Source organism: Poecilia formosa, unplaced genomic scaffold (assembly GCF_000485575.1).
Source record: "Poecilia formosa unplaced genomic scaffold, Poecilia_formosa-5.1.2 Scaffold2, whole genome shotgun sequence".
NCBI lineage: Eukaryota > Metazoa > Chordata > Actinopteri > Cyprinodontiformes > Poeciliidae > Poecilia > Poecilia formosa.
In genome coordinates this window covers 2,158,488-2,174,422 of record NW_006799941.1, presented here as the reverse complement: position 1 = coordinate 2,174,422, position 15,935 = coordinate 2,158,488, and the positions used below count along the sequence as shown (strand labels likewise).

General features: G+C 35.8%; 1 protein-coding gene across 2 annotated transcripts in view; it reads right to left on the bottom strand.

Moving 5' to 3' along the window:
* Positions 1-14,762, bottom strand: part of atp2b2 (ATPase plasma membrane Ca2+ transporting 2) — a 119,001-nt gene extending 104,239 nt beyond the window's left edge. For both annotated transcript variants that reach the window (XM_007549290.2, XM_016670369.1), the window contains exon 1: positions 14,608-14,762. The gene's annotated coding sequence lies outside the window, so the exon portion shown is untranslated. The remainder of the gene's footprint in view (positions 1-14,607) is intronic.
* Positions 14,763-15,935: the final 1,173 nt, after the last annotated feature.

The window sequence follows — 15,935 nt, the reverse complement described above, 5'->3', positions numbered from 1 at the left end:
CTCCACCACTGCTGCTTAGTTTATATTACTTTTAACCCAGAAAAGGATTTAGAACAAGCTTAGAATTGTGGAGTACTCACTTTAACCCGGAAAAGGAATTAGATCAGTCACTCTTTAGCTTATTTTCAGAAACTGTAGAGTGCTCACTATTTAGAAATGGAATTAGACACTTAGCAACCCTTAGTTTACATACTTTAGAACAACATTAGATTAGTTTTCTTTCCTCTTTTTTCTTTCCTTTGGTTTGTTATTTTGTTTGTATTTCCTTTTAGCTCATATAAAGCACTTTGAATTGCCTTGTTGCTGAAAATGTGCTATATAAATAAAATTACCTTACCTTACTTTAACCTAGAAAAGTCTGCCACTGGTAAAAGTGAAAATGATGGCGCGCAGGTTTAAATGATTGGAAATGGACACTAAAGATTAAGCTTTCTTGCCTTCTCTCTTATCTGTTACCATCTCAGAAATATTTTTATAACAATCTGTTTCTCACAGTCTCAATGTTATTGGAACAATATACATTTGAATGAAATAATAAAATACCTTATTATTTGCTTCAATTTAAATAGTTTCAGATAAACTTATTGGATGACACTTTCATTGCTGGTAAGAAAGAAAGTTTCTCTAAATGTTTCATCTCCCTCTTTGTCAGGTTAAATGCACTTTGTGGATGTAGTCCGTAGTACAGAATATGCTATTGTGTGTAGAGAGTCTAATTTTCTCAGGCAAAATAAGTTAAAATAAAGCAAAGTTGCCTGATAGTGCTATGCTGCAGTATGTAACTCCATCACAGCAGTGCATCCTTCTGTATTTTTTAAAATGCAGAACCTCAAGTAAATTTGCTATTTCTAAGATATTAGAAAGACAACAAGTAAGTAATCTATATCTGCCCTGGATAGAGGTAATATAAAATATTTGACACATTTCCTCCACTTGTGGATGCTCTAAAAATCTATTTTTACTGTGGCAATAAAACAGCAAAACCTTTAAACAGCCATTGAGATGGAAAACAATGTCAATTGCAGCGTGTACACAGAATTCAAATTTATTTTTAACTACCCTTTTAACACATAAGGCCTTTATAAATACTAAAAGCATCCGTTATGCTTCTGTAGGTAAATGTTGGGCCGTTAAACACATTTGATGGCAAATATAGTAAACACAAGGAGTACAACCATTAGTGAAAAAAATCTAATTAAATCAGCTAAACTATTATATAGAGGAATTTAAACAATAGACACTTTTCTGTTACCACTGTGATGCAACCAAATGCTACAGGAAAAAAAGTTACTTGAAAATCAAAGTCACTTTCAACAATTTGGATTTTTTAATGCTTTCCCCATTAAATCTTTATTATTTCCGACTAGAAAAGGTTTTCTGCAATATGTAGACACAGATTTATACAGGTATACGCATTTACCAAATTAATAGCTGGTGCTAGTGTGTAGTAACATTTAGTTTAGTTCAAAAACAGCAAGGTGGTAAAGATCCCTTGCAACCTCCGAGACTTGGAGCTCATCTTGAAATATAGAAAAAAAAACACACAAAAAAAAGATCAGTGGAAACATGCAAAAAACTGGGCGGGAGTTCAATGAAGGGTTCGACTGTTGTTGCGCCAATGTTATGACTATTCCATTGATTAATGACAAAAGTGTATAATACTGACATTTGATAACTTTAAGATAAAACTTTTATATTATATTATTTTATTATCTTTTGAGAAAAGTATGTCTTCTGTCGTATCAGAAAAAAAAAATTTGGTGAAATTTTATTTTAAATTAAAAAAATAAATAAAAATCAGCCAATGTAATGAATAATTCTTATTCAATTATGGCATAATTGGTTGCTACATGGTGCTATGTTGGCTAATTGGCTAATTCTGTTTGTTTCAATTAGGCAGACATTTAAGCAGCACGTCTCCTGCCATACAAGATTTTGATGAGCATCTGGCCGGCTACTGAGAAGCCAGCAGGAAGTGACCCAGGAGCAATGAGGCTTATTTCTAAATTTGGGACACGGAGGACAGAGTGGTTGGGAAACCAACCATAATTTTCCTAGTAAAAATAAATAAAACTAATACTAATACTAACAACTGATTCCAAGAGCAAATGCACATCCAGTGTACTGTAAGATTACTTCCACACACAAAACGCCACAGATACAGAAACTTGTTAGAGCTCACTGGCTTGCTACTGCAGAGTTTTAGCCCATCTCCCTCACGGTCACATCAAGGGCATCCACTCTTGAAACGCCACAGTACAGCTTGTCACAGAGGAGAGGAGAGAAGGAGAGAGGACCTATTAAATGAGGACGATCACAGTCACAGAAAAAAATAACCCTTCAAAAGAGATGTTGGGAACTTATATGTAAAGTAAGCAGGGAAAGTATGAAAAAGTGTGATATTGTTAAAAACAGAATACAGGGATGGATGATACAAATGGCAATAAAAGGTAAAAAAAAAAAAAAAGAGAGCACAGAACCCAGGGTATTGCTGGGTAATGGAGACGAGATGTTAATGTGCTTGCCAGTGATGCACTGCAGCAAAATGAAGGAAGATGGAGAAAATGAAGAAACAGGAAGGGAGGTGGAAGGGGACAGTAGAAGACAAGCTGATGAGAGTGAAAGGACGAGGAAAAGAGAAGAAAGATTGGAATAAGAGGAAAAGATGACAAAAAAGGACTAAAAAGAAGAGGGTGGTTTACGAGACTTAAGCTTCGATGAAGCTGATGATGCAGCAACATGGCACTTGATTAAAGTGACACTAAAGTCCCTGAGGAATCGTTAAAAATGCAAACAACAGGTGCATCTTAAAACTAGAATACCATTAAAAAGTTTAATATTTTGTGTTGCTCATTTCGGAAAGTAAAACAGATTCATATAAAGTTGAATATTTCAAGCCTTTATTTCTTGTAATTTAGAATTTTGCTTTGATATAGTGTCATTTTATCACACAATCAAGTAACTATGTAACCTTCACTTGTGGAAAAAAAAATTACATATCAAACATCAAAAGAGTCAAAAGAGTAGTAAAATATATATAAAGTATATAATATTGGTTTTTAGCCATAACAGCAATATTAATATCGGATATTGGTTTTTTTTTGTTTTTTTGGTTTTTTTACATTGGTGCATCCCTATTTTTTTTAGCATTTATATTGAATGTGTTAAAGCTTAAAGATGTTGTTCAACCCTAACTTACAAAGAGTTAAACTAGGAAAACATAAAATCACTTGGTGGTGTAAAATCTTGTTGTGAAAGCATTTTTGTACAACAATGTTTTTGAAATAGCAAAGCCAATTATTTGAAGGAAAACACTGTGATGATTAAATTTGAGCATTGAATCATGTGTCACTAAAATTCATTTATGTATGCTGCTTTGTGTCTGATACTAAATCTCTGCCTTTAGAAATAAGATCCCAAGACAATAAACAATAAAATGTATGTATGCCCTCAAGGACAATAAAGTTTGCTAAGAAAAAAAAAAAAAAAAAGAAGAACTAAAACAGCCAAGCTTCAGAAAGCTTTGAAAGCTCGTGCTCAAACTAGACAAGTTGGAAGTGGTACATATAAATGTTTGCACCAGAAGGCATAATGCAATGCAATTTATTAGAATTTGTTTCTCTTTCTGTTTTTAGAGAAATGCATGGAAATCATGTAGAATGGCAGACAGCTGTCCGTCATTGGAACAGTGGGATAAAGGTGCAGGAAAGCACAAGGTAACCACAGCTGGTTGGCATTTTGTGGTATTAAGATGTCACAGTGATGCACTGAACATGCCCCATTCCACAAATCCTCTCTACATTTAGATATCACAAAATTTAGAAGCAAATTAAAGCATGAACCATACTCAGAAGAAAAATTAATAAAACTATCCTAATATTGATTTGTTTTAAAGTCAATATAAAATGTTCCTTGCTGGAGAAGAAAACGTCCACAGGAGTCCTGCACAATGAATTCAGGTTCAATATTCAAAACATGTCAGGTTCCAATTAGTTGCAGGAGACTTGTGGGAATATGGACTCGGGTTCTCTAAAAGGCCTTTGGCTGCACACACAAAACAGTACTGTACTGAATCAGCTGCACTTCCAAAAACAGTGTTTTCAAAAGGCCTCCCTCTCGCTACCACCCCAACACCATCTGCAGCCATTATTTCAAAGCTTTTAAAAGTTGTTTGAGACTGAAAAGACTAACAGATTTGTATCATTGCCGTGGCAGGAGAGAAAACACACCAAACACATATTTTTAAATTGAAAAATACATCAAATCTCTGCCATTGTCACAACATTAATAATCGCCATCATAAAGGGCAGCTCAGATCCAAAATGTGGTATTTAATTTCACGCCAACCATTCCCACCTATACATTAGTTCAAAATGTATTTGGCCAGTTGGGGGCAATAATTGCTTTTAAGGCCCACAACTGATGTGTATTTATTATTGGCTGAGATACTAAATCTTGCAGACAGCGGTGAGGAGATTTTATAGTACAGAAAAAAAATTTGTGTTAATTTCATTGACTACTTTAAAGATTACTACTCAATTACATATTTTCCTGATATTGTGTAAATTATTATTACATGTTCAAGTAATAATATTTAATTTACACCAGACTAGGACAACGTTACTGCCGGGATGAAATCATAGCATGAAGTCAACATGGCTAAGGCGGAAGCTCCGCTTGGAGGAGGAGCTCCGAGTAAAAGGCGGCGATCGACGCGTTTCCGCACCCAGAATGTTGGCCAGGGGAGATTAAAGGATTTCTCAAACATGAGTGAAAGAATCAAAGCAACACTCCAGGAATAACATGACATGATGAAAAGGTCAAAAAGGTCAATTTTACATAACACTGTCCTTAGGGTCCTTAGGAAAATTGTTATTTTTAATTCATTAGGACTGTTCCTAGCAGGTCTTCAGGAAGATACTTTACTCCTCCAGACTAGTTTGGTATTTACACATTCAAGAGTACCAAATTCATTTTCTATTTTGGGAGCATTGCACCTCACCTTCACCCCCTGCATGTCTTAGCAGACATGCAGGGGGTGAAGGTAACAGTATACAGCAGTAACTGTACTGTTTGCTTTTCTCTCTATCCTGCATAGAAACTGTCTCAACACTAAAGCTGAACAGTCAACACATTTAGGTGTTCGATCATTCCATCTCTACATCCATCTCATTTAAAAGTATGAGGAAAACCTTTAAATCACATTTGATTTGCCAATTCAAAAACTAAAATCCACAGTACCTTTTACATTGCTGTGTGAAATTCTACAGTGCATTGAGAGAAGTATAGTTCTATAGGTCTGCCTTCTGAAAACCAATCATTTCCTTACTGTTTTATACGTTTACCAGGTTTCTGCTTCAACCATAAATTTGATGAATGTGTGGACTTACTTGGATTGCTGCCTGTTGTAAAACAAGACAAAAGAGTTTCAGTTGATTAATGGCTAGAGAGGGAAAAGATGGGTTTCAAAGCAGACTTTGCTAGATTGAAGATGACATCTTCAAAGAAATAGGAAAGTAGTTTTATGTGTTCTACTGCGGCATTTATTTACTGCTGTTTATGATATCTGACACACTTTGGAGTTGCTAGCAACTTTGATATTTAGATATTTAGAAAGGGGTTCTGAAAAAGAGCTTACTAAATGTCAAGGCCTCTTATTGACAAGATGTTTTCTGCAGTTTAAACCAAAATTTTGTTTTGGAAACAGATCGTCAGCTTTTTCTTCACCAGCCCAACCTTGTAACAGTGCCATCTGTGGAACCTGCATTCTAACTGTACCTGCAATCACTAAAAAAAAATTAAAAACTGGCAGAAACTGTTAGACGACATAAGAAAATTAATTTGAATCTATATTTTTCAGAAGGGTTTCCGCCAGTGTATTATAGCCATGGCGGGCCGCCAGGCTTTATTTGCCGCCCCCACCAGGGTAACCATCGCTTGTTTATTTATTTCAAAATGTGGGGGGTGGGAGGGGTTATGCAGGAGTAACAGCAAAGACAAGTTTATAGTTGATGCATTTGAACTGGGCAGGATTCAACTATAAAGGCTGAGTCATACTCGCGATATAACGGGTTCACGCTTAAGACTGATGTGAGCACATATATTGTTGTGAATAAAGAATAATGTTTACATCCCACAAACACTCTTTATCACCCAGTGTCCCTTGCAAGTACATTTGCTTGGATGAATACCGACCAATCACAATAACACGAGAAGAGAAAAAATTGGCAATATAGTAGATGTGTGCAGGAACAGCACATATTATGAATATCAGGTTCTTCCAATCACAGCCTGTGTGTGTGTGTGTGTGTGTGTCTGTAACACCTGAACCACACCAGTGCCCACGTAACTAGACAATAGTCACAAAGTTCTCGTCGAGGAGTGTAAATCTTGCAGATCTTTTCTGTCAAGTACAAAAAGTACCAAAGTTTGCCCCCTCTAAAAAAGAAAAAATATACAAAAAAGTTGAGTTTAGTCTCAAAAACACGAATGTTACTGAAGAACACACAACACATAACTACGGTAAGTGCATTTGATTAGCACCAATTGGCTGCTATTTACAATCCTAAATGCTATGGAAGCAAGACAGATTTTCTTTTTCTGCACCCAGCTTATGCATGTTGTCTTAGCTTTTTTTTTGATACAATAATTGCCATTTAAATGTCAATGTTGTATTCACCTCCTGGTTAATGATTTCTGGTTTGTCCAAATGAAGTAAAACATAAGAACAACAACAACAACAAAAATGCTGAACTTTTAATGTCACTGCATGTGCAGCAGCTCTGTGTGAGCACCAGCACTTGGGTAGCTCCTCACTAGGCTGTCCAGCAGTGGTGCACTGAGTGCGTGGGTTCATTGATTGTATCTCTCCCCTGGCACTTTAATGGTTGAGGTACACTTGTAGCTGAACTCGACATTAGCATTGTCAAGTTATTTCCTCTCAGGGGCTATTTCCACTAACCAATAAGGGATTTTTCCGTTCACTACTTCAAACTTGTGTAAGAAAGTGGCAAGCTGGGTTTTTCCACTATTCACTTCGTAGTGATGAAGGGATCGAGATCGTTTAACTGTACCTTAAAAGAACTATTGTAGGTCCAGTTTTTAATGGTTTCCTGGATACAGGGAGATATTTCTGTCTTGTATCCGTATCAGAACTGAAGAACAACATGCAGGGCGCCTTCTCAAATTTGTTGTTGGCATTCTAGCTAACATTAAAACACAGAACATGGCCCGTGCACATCAGAAATCACAATGTAATCTAAAAATGTAATTAAATTAAATTAAATCAAGCAGCTATGTAGAAGAAAAGAAAAAAAAAACACTGTGACTTCTTTTTTGCCACAATACATAATGTTCACATCCATTTTCAAGCTGACATAATTTTTAGCTCAGGAAAAATAATTCTGAGATGAGAAGAACTTGTTGCTAAAGAGGGAATTGAAAGAAAAAAGGTAAATAAAATTCATGAGAGGGAGAGAAAGCTCAATCAGGGACTGTTTTCACCAGCAATAAGGGACAATATTTACCTACTCATTGTGAAGTCAACCCATATACACCAACACCACTGCAAATAACTGGTGTCAAAAAACTTGCCTGTCAGTCCACAAGTAGGTAGCAGTGCTCCTTTACTCCAAGACCCCATACTTCATCCACTCTCGACCCCCCACCCACTTTCTCCAAGAAGTGCTCAGTGTTGCACTCAGAGCCTCCTGATGTCTTATGCAATTTTCACTTTCAGCAGGAAATTTAAGCAAGATCAAGACACATTTTTGTGTCAAACAGCACGATTTCACTGAATTGTCACATTTACACACAAAATCCATGATTCATCCTTAAAGGTCACAGTACAACAAGAAAGAATGTGTAGACTGGCACCACCCTCCACATAACATCCAACCATGAACTGAAGGTATTTCAATACAAACTATTTGTGTGTCCAATCAATTCAAATAAACTGAGTCAAGATGCTTGATGCCATTAAAATAATTATTTGTACTACTAAACCCTGTGATGATTTCTAATCGAGGACAACTGTCATTTTAATTTTTGTCCAAACCCTTATTCATCCTCACACTTAACTAAGGAATATTTCGAATGTTATTCCACAAAAAATATATTCTCCCAATTGCAACATTTTTCTACTTAAAGAAGTTGCATTTTTTTTTCTTTTTTTCAAGAATACTTAAAGGGAAAAGTGCCACTGAATTCCAACCTGTCTGAGTTTTTTTTTTTTTTCCCCCACCCTGAAAACAGAGCAAATGAATTGTGTTGACATTTGTTTTTCAACTTAAAACCAATTGTCACACAAAGAAAAGGGGTTCCAAAAATTGTTCCACATATATTGTCACATATTCTCTTAGGAGGCATTCTGTTTCCAGCGCAACAGCAGCAGAAAACACAAATTCACAAATCAACCACTCCTCTTATCCCCGAGTAGTGTCTTTCTGTGGTGAGTGCAGACTTCTAAGCCTGTTTCACTGGCATAGACTGAGCTATAAATTCAACTTTAACATCTCAAAAGCAAAGTAAACTCGTGTCAAGTGAAGTCTTTCCTTTTTATTCTCCCTACAATGGCAAAATCCATCATCAAAATTGAAAAGCAACAGCAGTATTTTAAAATGATTTACTTACAGTGAAGGAGAAAACGAAGAAAAATAAGCTAGTGGCACATGTGATTTTCCAAAGTATCCCTTTTGGTGCTGATGGTAGTGGTAGCAGTACGTTTATCTGTCCAACACTAAATATAATCAAGGGAGCTTGCAGCAGACGTACATAGCAGGCTGAACCAGTTTTTTCCACGTGGCATGGCCATTGTAATTGCTATAAACAAACTCATTCTGAAAGGCTAAAAAGTTGTACAGCCCATTAAAGTACAAAATAGATTTGAGCTCTGTCTCGAAATCAAATGAAGGGAGGGAGGAAGGACTGCAGAGTAGGAGAGATGAAGGAAGAGAGAGAGAGAAGCAGGGAGGAAGACAGTGGGTGTTGTCCATTTACGACTCACTTGTTATAACCAGAACCTATGTAAAAAAAAAAAAAAAAATCTGACAAATCTAAAAAATAATAATAATGATGAAAAAATAGAACAAAAAAAATGGGAATTTAACATTCTGTGTATCTAAAAAGGATTATTTTTCCCACAAAGCAAATCAGGTTCTTGTACACAACGTTGGTTCAAAGACTCCTTAAGTGGTTATAAATACAGAAAATGGTTAATACCGAATCACTGGAACAAAACCATCAATAAATAAAGTCCTGTCAGATTACATTTAGCATTTTGTCACACATACTAAACAAATATCAAACAGTGATAACATGAGTAAATAGAAAAGGCAGTTTTCAAATGATAATTTAATTTATTAAAGGGATGTCCATATACTGACTTGGCCCTGAGTGAAACACTAATCCTTGTCAAATCATGAATCTATTAAATATATATATATATATATATATATATATATATATATATATATATATATATATATATATTTATTTTTTTTCCCACCAAAAGTGAGATCAAATTTATTCAGGTCTATATCACTTAAACAGAGCCTGTCTGACAATATGAAGTTTAAAAAGCAATACATCATGTCCCAGAAAAGATAGGTGACAAAGTGACAAAATCAATAATATCAATCAGGTTAGAGATTTTTGAAGCTTTTGGACTCCAGTGAACCTCAGCAGTGTCTAAATGCTTAAGTGCTTAAGATGTAGAAAACAATGGTAAACCTTCTGAGGCGTAGCTGGCCTGATGGACCTATTCTAGAAGAACAGTGACAAATTATCTGAGAGGTGTAAAAAAAAAATAAAGAGACTGGCCAAAATTGGTAGCTATGGGAGAATCACAAGGCCAAAACCCCTCCTGAATAAAAGCAGAATAAAAACACTCCTTACAAGTCTTATGATCCGCAAGACTTTTGGTGAAGTATTTTGACTTTTGCTCAAAACACACACAAAAAAAAATTATGCAATGTTGTTTGAAAGGCCCATCTGTGATAATACTTATAAATCAGTCTCAGACAGTCATTACTTGAAAACAATACTAAACTGTACTTGCTCAATAAAAAACAGCACAGAAGTCGAGCAGCCAGCAGTCGAGATTTACACCTTGGATATCTGGACTGTAAGGAGCAGCGCTAGGAGAAATTATTATCCTCTACTGAATTTAATATCACATGAAAATTTGAGTAAATGCAGTTTCCAAATGATATTTTTTTTTTAAGGGACAAGCCGTGTAAACCAACTAGTCGCTATATAAAAAATTATTTTTGCCATGAAATAATATTTCAGATAATATTTGGAGAGTTGTTTTAATCCAGCCACAATTGACTGTTTTCATGCCCAACAGCCTCGTTAACCCAAAGTCACTGCATCTCAATCATATTTGAGTCCTGACTATGACGGGGCTGCTACAAAACATGTTGGTGTGCTTTACAAAACTATTTGACTTTAGTTTCAAAAATCTCAATAATCACAATTACATCATGATTTAATGAGGGGCACGTTTTTATAAAGGGCCTGGTTGGTTTGGAGAGTTTTTCTTTAATAAATAAAGTTAGTCAGAACAGAAGAAATTTGTTGGGGGGCAAATACTTTTTCCACACAGTCATTCCTTAGCACACATGGCAGCACACTTTCATACTTTCTCAGTTACTCTTCAGTAAAAGTAAAAAAAAAAAAAAAAAGAATAAAAGTTTGCATCTTAGCCATTTCTTCTGCTTTCCTTTGCCGTCCCTGACAACCATGAGTCACCATGAGATGAAGAGAAAGTATTTGGCCTTGTAAACAAGCAGGAACTACAAGGAAAATTCAAGTCTTGTTAAACAAATTCCCCAGATCTAAGTGTGCCTACCCACTCATGAGTCTCGTATTATTTTACTTCTGCACCGGGACTATTCTTAATAACCTTGACACAACACAGCATGTGTGCACTAACGAATACACAACATGCACAGACACACACACACACCGTGCTTAAAGTCTTAACAGAATAGGATGACACATGAGACAGTGTGGAGGTCTTCCCATGCCCCCCTGCCCTTTCTGTTGGACTTGGACGTCTCCCACAGGCTGAGCTGTAAATAGACAATACCCCCAAAATCTACAAACACACACACAAGCAACCACGCAACATAAGTAAACACAAGCGCACACACAAAACTATACTTAGATGCCTACTCCAGCCTGCCACAATGTCCTCAAACTGTTTCCTCCCACAGTGAAATGGGGCACATCAGTTTGACTCTTTCAATGAAGAAATGAAAAAAAAAACACACTTCTTCCCTTTGGCTTTCAAAGCATAACAGAATAGACACTCATATGCTACGCTTTATTAGATATTATGTAGCTCAATATCGCCGTCAAAAATCTAAAAAAGATTGTGACCATTAAGATAGCTTGGAAAGATGCGTAAACACATGCACATAGAAAATGGGAATCTTTGACATATGGTTGAATCCCTGTAGCCAAATAGCATGCTAAAATACTTACTTCATTATTTATGCAGAAATGAGCAACAGAAATAAGGCAGAAGCATGTTGCCTTCAGGAGATCTAGTGCCCGAATGAAATGTTTCATTCTTACATTTTTATCTGGCACTTTATAACTAATTGCCCCCTTATTTTTCTTAGCAGTTGTCCCATAGCACCTTTGTAGGAAAACGTTTTAGAAGAAAACTATTAGCTTACAATTAAACTAATACAGATAACAGAATTTGTTTAATAAATTAAGTAATTGCAATAAGAGAAAATTCAAGACAGAATCTTTGAGATGGCTACAATTTAATCCAAATGTTTCCATTACTAATTAGCTTTAGGAGCCAAAAATGTGCAGCTTTTGTGATCTAAATTTGCAGTATGATGGCTCTACACTTCCTGCTCACACCAGTCTCTTTGCACTTCCACACACATTTAGTTTAATACAGCGCTACTGCGACTCTGCAGCAAATCACTCACCTAACCATTACAATGTAGATTATTATTACCTACAAAAATTTGTCAATGCCACCAAAATGATTAGATTCTCATCTCCTAGATCATACCCATGTTCATCTTCAGCTTAAAGGTATTTTAAAGACAGATCCAAAACAGACAAAAAGGTCATGACCAACCAGCTTCACATTTCAAATACCACACAAAATGATACAACAGATGATAGTAGAGAAGGTCTAGATAATTCGTAAATAGATTTAAGAATGGTGATATGACCTTGGAAAGTATTTATACTCTAAACAAAATCCTTGTAGGGTTTTGTGTAATATCAAACACAATATGAAAGAGCTTAATAGCATAAGTGGCTTGCTATTGCATAAACATATTTCCCTTCAAATTTGTTCTATGTCTGTGAATTATTCTTTGGCGATGCAGGCCTCTTGATGCTAATTAGTAGCATTCCTATTCTGTTATATGCTAACCTTTAAAGTTTTCTTAAGCACAACTATTCTAGGAAGAAAAATGTACTCCCACAGAAATAATTAAATACTCTAAACAAAACAAACATGAGTCAATCACACTTCCTTCTCAAAATAAAGTTTCAAAAATGACTAATAGTGACTAATAGAAATGTCCTGTCTTCCCATTACAGCTACAAAGAAATGATTTTAATCTATTTTAGCTTTGATTGATCAAATTCAAACATTTTAGTCGATAACCATTTTTAAGAAAAATTACAGACACAAACACTTTGTAAAGATTTGCATGATTAAATATGCGTGTGTCACAAAACAGTAAGCTCTCACTGTCAAAAACATGACAGCCCTTTCCACTATGAAACCTTACAAAAACCTCCCACTCTTCTGACACCCAAAAGAAAAACAACAAATTCTTAGAAAAGGTAAAAACAGCATGCCAGCAGGAGAGAACTAAGTACCTGCTGTGTCTCATACATGGCAGGAATTTTAAGCCTAAAGCTATGAAAGTAAATCCAACCAACATACAAAAGATAACGTTCATGAAATAAACATTCATAGGAAAGTGCAAAACAAAACAAAAAGGTTTGTCACTTACATTACTGCCGGATATAATTCCTCTAAAATATAATGTTGAGAGCTCCTTTGGTTCTACCAAGGGTTTTGTTGAGCGCAAGGTTTGACCTGGATACTCCAAATACAAAAAGCTCACTGTAAGCCCATTAATGTGCATTTATCCTACAAGTGTAAAGAGTCCACTTTCAGTAGAATTCACAAATCAGCAGAGTTAACACAGCATTGCTAAAGGCAGCAGGGGAATGTCAAATATGTAAAAAAAAAAAAAAAAAAGTCTACATGTTGAAAGTTATCACAGCAGGTGTGGATGTAACCAATATAGCGGACATAAACTAGTACGACCTGAGAGTTTTCATAAAAGAAACTTTTATTATAGTCTTATATTTTCATTGTTATGAAAATTCAGATCAGATCAAACTAAAAAGATTTAAAAATAGGCTTAGAACAGCAATAGCAGCACACAAGAAGTAATTACTGCATGATTTTTAATCCATCTGGGAAGGGAATCTGAAAGGAACATAATGCATGTGGTGTCGCTTCTGATTGTTGCAGTGAGAATTGGTCATGTGAAATTAACTCCGACACTGCCACGATATGAGAATGACAGAGGAAGCGTTAGGGTGTAGTGGTAATTAACAGTTCTGACTTGCTCATTAGAAAACACAATTACATTAACTATTTTATACAACAATCCTAAGGTAACTAGGTTTCCCTAGAGTTTACCTGAATAAAATGATTGGTTACCAGTGGTCTTCAGTTCTTAGTGTTATGAACCTGGCACATAACACTTGCAACGTCTACTGACAGAAATTATGCTTATTATGTGAGACTTAAGGTTATACTTGTTTTTGTTTGCGTTATTGTATAACACTGCTTTGTGACCTCGCACATCCTGGGTATTTTGGCCACAATGAACTAAAATAATGGAAAATATAACCCTCAAGCTGTACGAAGTAACCAAAATATAAGGCATTACAAATGATTTCTATTTAAGAGTTGTTCTTGGATTAGCAGATCCCTAGTGGAAAACTTTCACCTTTCAGAAGTGACTAGAAAAAACATAGCATTCATAGGTATGACCAGAACAACTCCTAAGCAATCTGATTAAGCAAAAAAACAAATGAATAAATAACACATGATAAAAGTAAGCTTCCCCCTAACGTTTCTAGAGAAACTTGAGAATATTTTCCAAAAGGAACATCTGTAAAGAAATGTGTTGCAATATGAATTTCAAACTAAGTTTTTAAATCCATAAGTATTTTCTCAAAGATACTGAGATCCTTTTTTTATTTTCTCTATAATTTAAGTCAATTTTATCTTCTTTTTGAATACAAGGTCAAGAATAAGGATCATGTCTACACAAAACGCGTGTGTAAATAGGAAACCAATACACTCGAATTCATGTCCTCCGCTCCACTGCATACCTGCAGCAAATTACACGCATCTGTGGCAACCATAGCAGACGGAGAGAGTAGCAACAGCGTGTCACTCCCGCATCTCACTACCAATCTCTGGATTATATCTCCAAATATGTCCAAGCTCTCTTACCAACCCCGCCATGGATATGCAGAAAAAAGGAGCATTTATATTTGAGAGACGATCTGCAATCCTTAAGCGTTTCATACCTTTCTGGTGTGGGAAGCGGAAGAGAAGCAGGTGGATCATGATGAATGCATTTGGAGGATCAGGGGATGAATCGTAGCGGAAATCGAGACGGAGCGCTGAATTGGAGCTCCCCTGTGAAGTCACGACGCGCGTTGCCTGAGCTGTCTGTCCAGTTTACGGCTCCTTTTAATGTACAGATGTTCTCTACATCTACATGTGGAAGACGAGCACAGTATCATTAGAGCCTGTTTGAAAAACTTACTGGACCATGTGCGCTATGTCTTTACTAAGTTTAACCGAGAAAAAAAAACAGAGGGAACATTTCCTAAAACTCCTAATTTGAAAAAACTCAAAACCTTAAATAACTGTGGCACAGATGATTAGTAGTTTAAAGACACGAAAGATATGTACATCTGCAGATGAATACATAAATACTTAAGTTTAAGCAGATATGAACTGTCAAAATATGTTTTTCTTTTATTTACGGCTGGGGGGGCTGATCAGTTCGCCTGTTTGATTTTTAAACAGTTCTCCGTTTAACTGATTTGGCCAGGTTTTAGGAAAGACAAATTCTTTTTGGCATGTTAAATGCTCTGTAAAAAATTTTTACTTATCAATTACCTTATTGTAGTTTCGAAACTGATCTAGTTATAGAGTAAAATTTTTCTGATGGTGTGTTTTGTAACCCGTCCAAAGCTATACAAGAGTCCCTCTGAAAAATGGCTGCCAAATCTCGTCACAATAATCATGGTAGCTTGGATTTGACAACGATCAACGCCAACTGTTGTGAAACAGTTGGCGTCGCCAAGACGTCATTTGAACAAAATTTAAAACTAAGTACTCAAAAGCGGTCAAACAACAGCAGCTCGGATGTGCTATTCTCTTTTACCGTGCCGTTTATTTCTGACTAGCTAGTTTGGTTTAACAACACTGCTGTTTGTTAGCGGATTTGGTCGAGACGTTAGCTTTAATAGCTTTAATGCCACGTGAAAACATTTGATTAATTACAGAGCCCTCGAGGGTACATGGGAAATTTTTGAGTTCCCTCGCAAAACCTTTGCGTTCCCTACAGTCATAGACATAATATAAGTAATAATATATAATATATATTATGTCTATGCCTACAGTGCTAACCGACAATCCAAAGACAAAAATTACTTCACAGGTGGCTCACATTTTTAAAGATGGCTGCCAACAGTGGAGCTGGTCGGAATTTGTTGAAACGAACTACACCTAACCATAAACATAATATGCACCTAACAGTTATCACATGTTAGAGCAGACAAATTAATTTTGCGATACTAAATATTATTTGAAAACATTTTATTTATCGCTTACTGACCTGGAT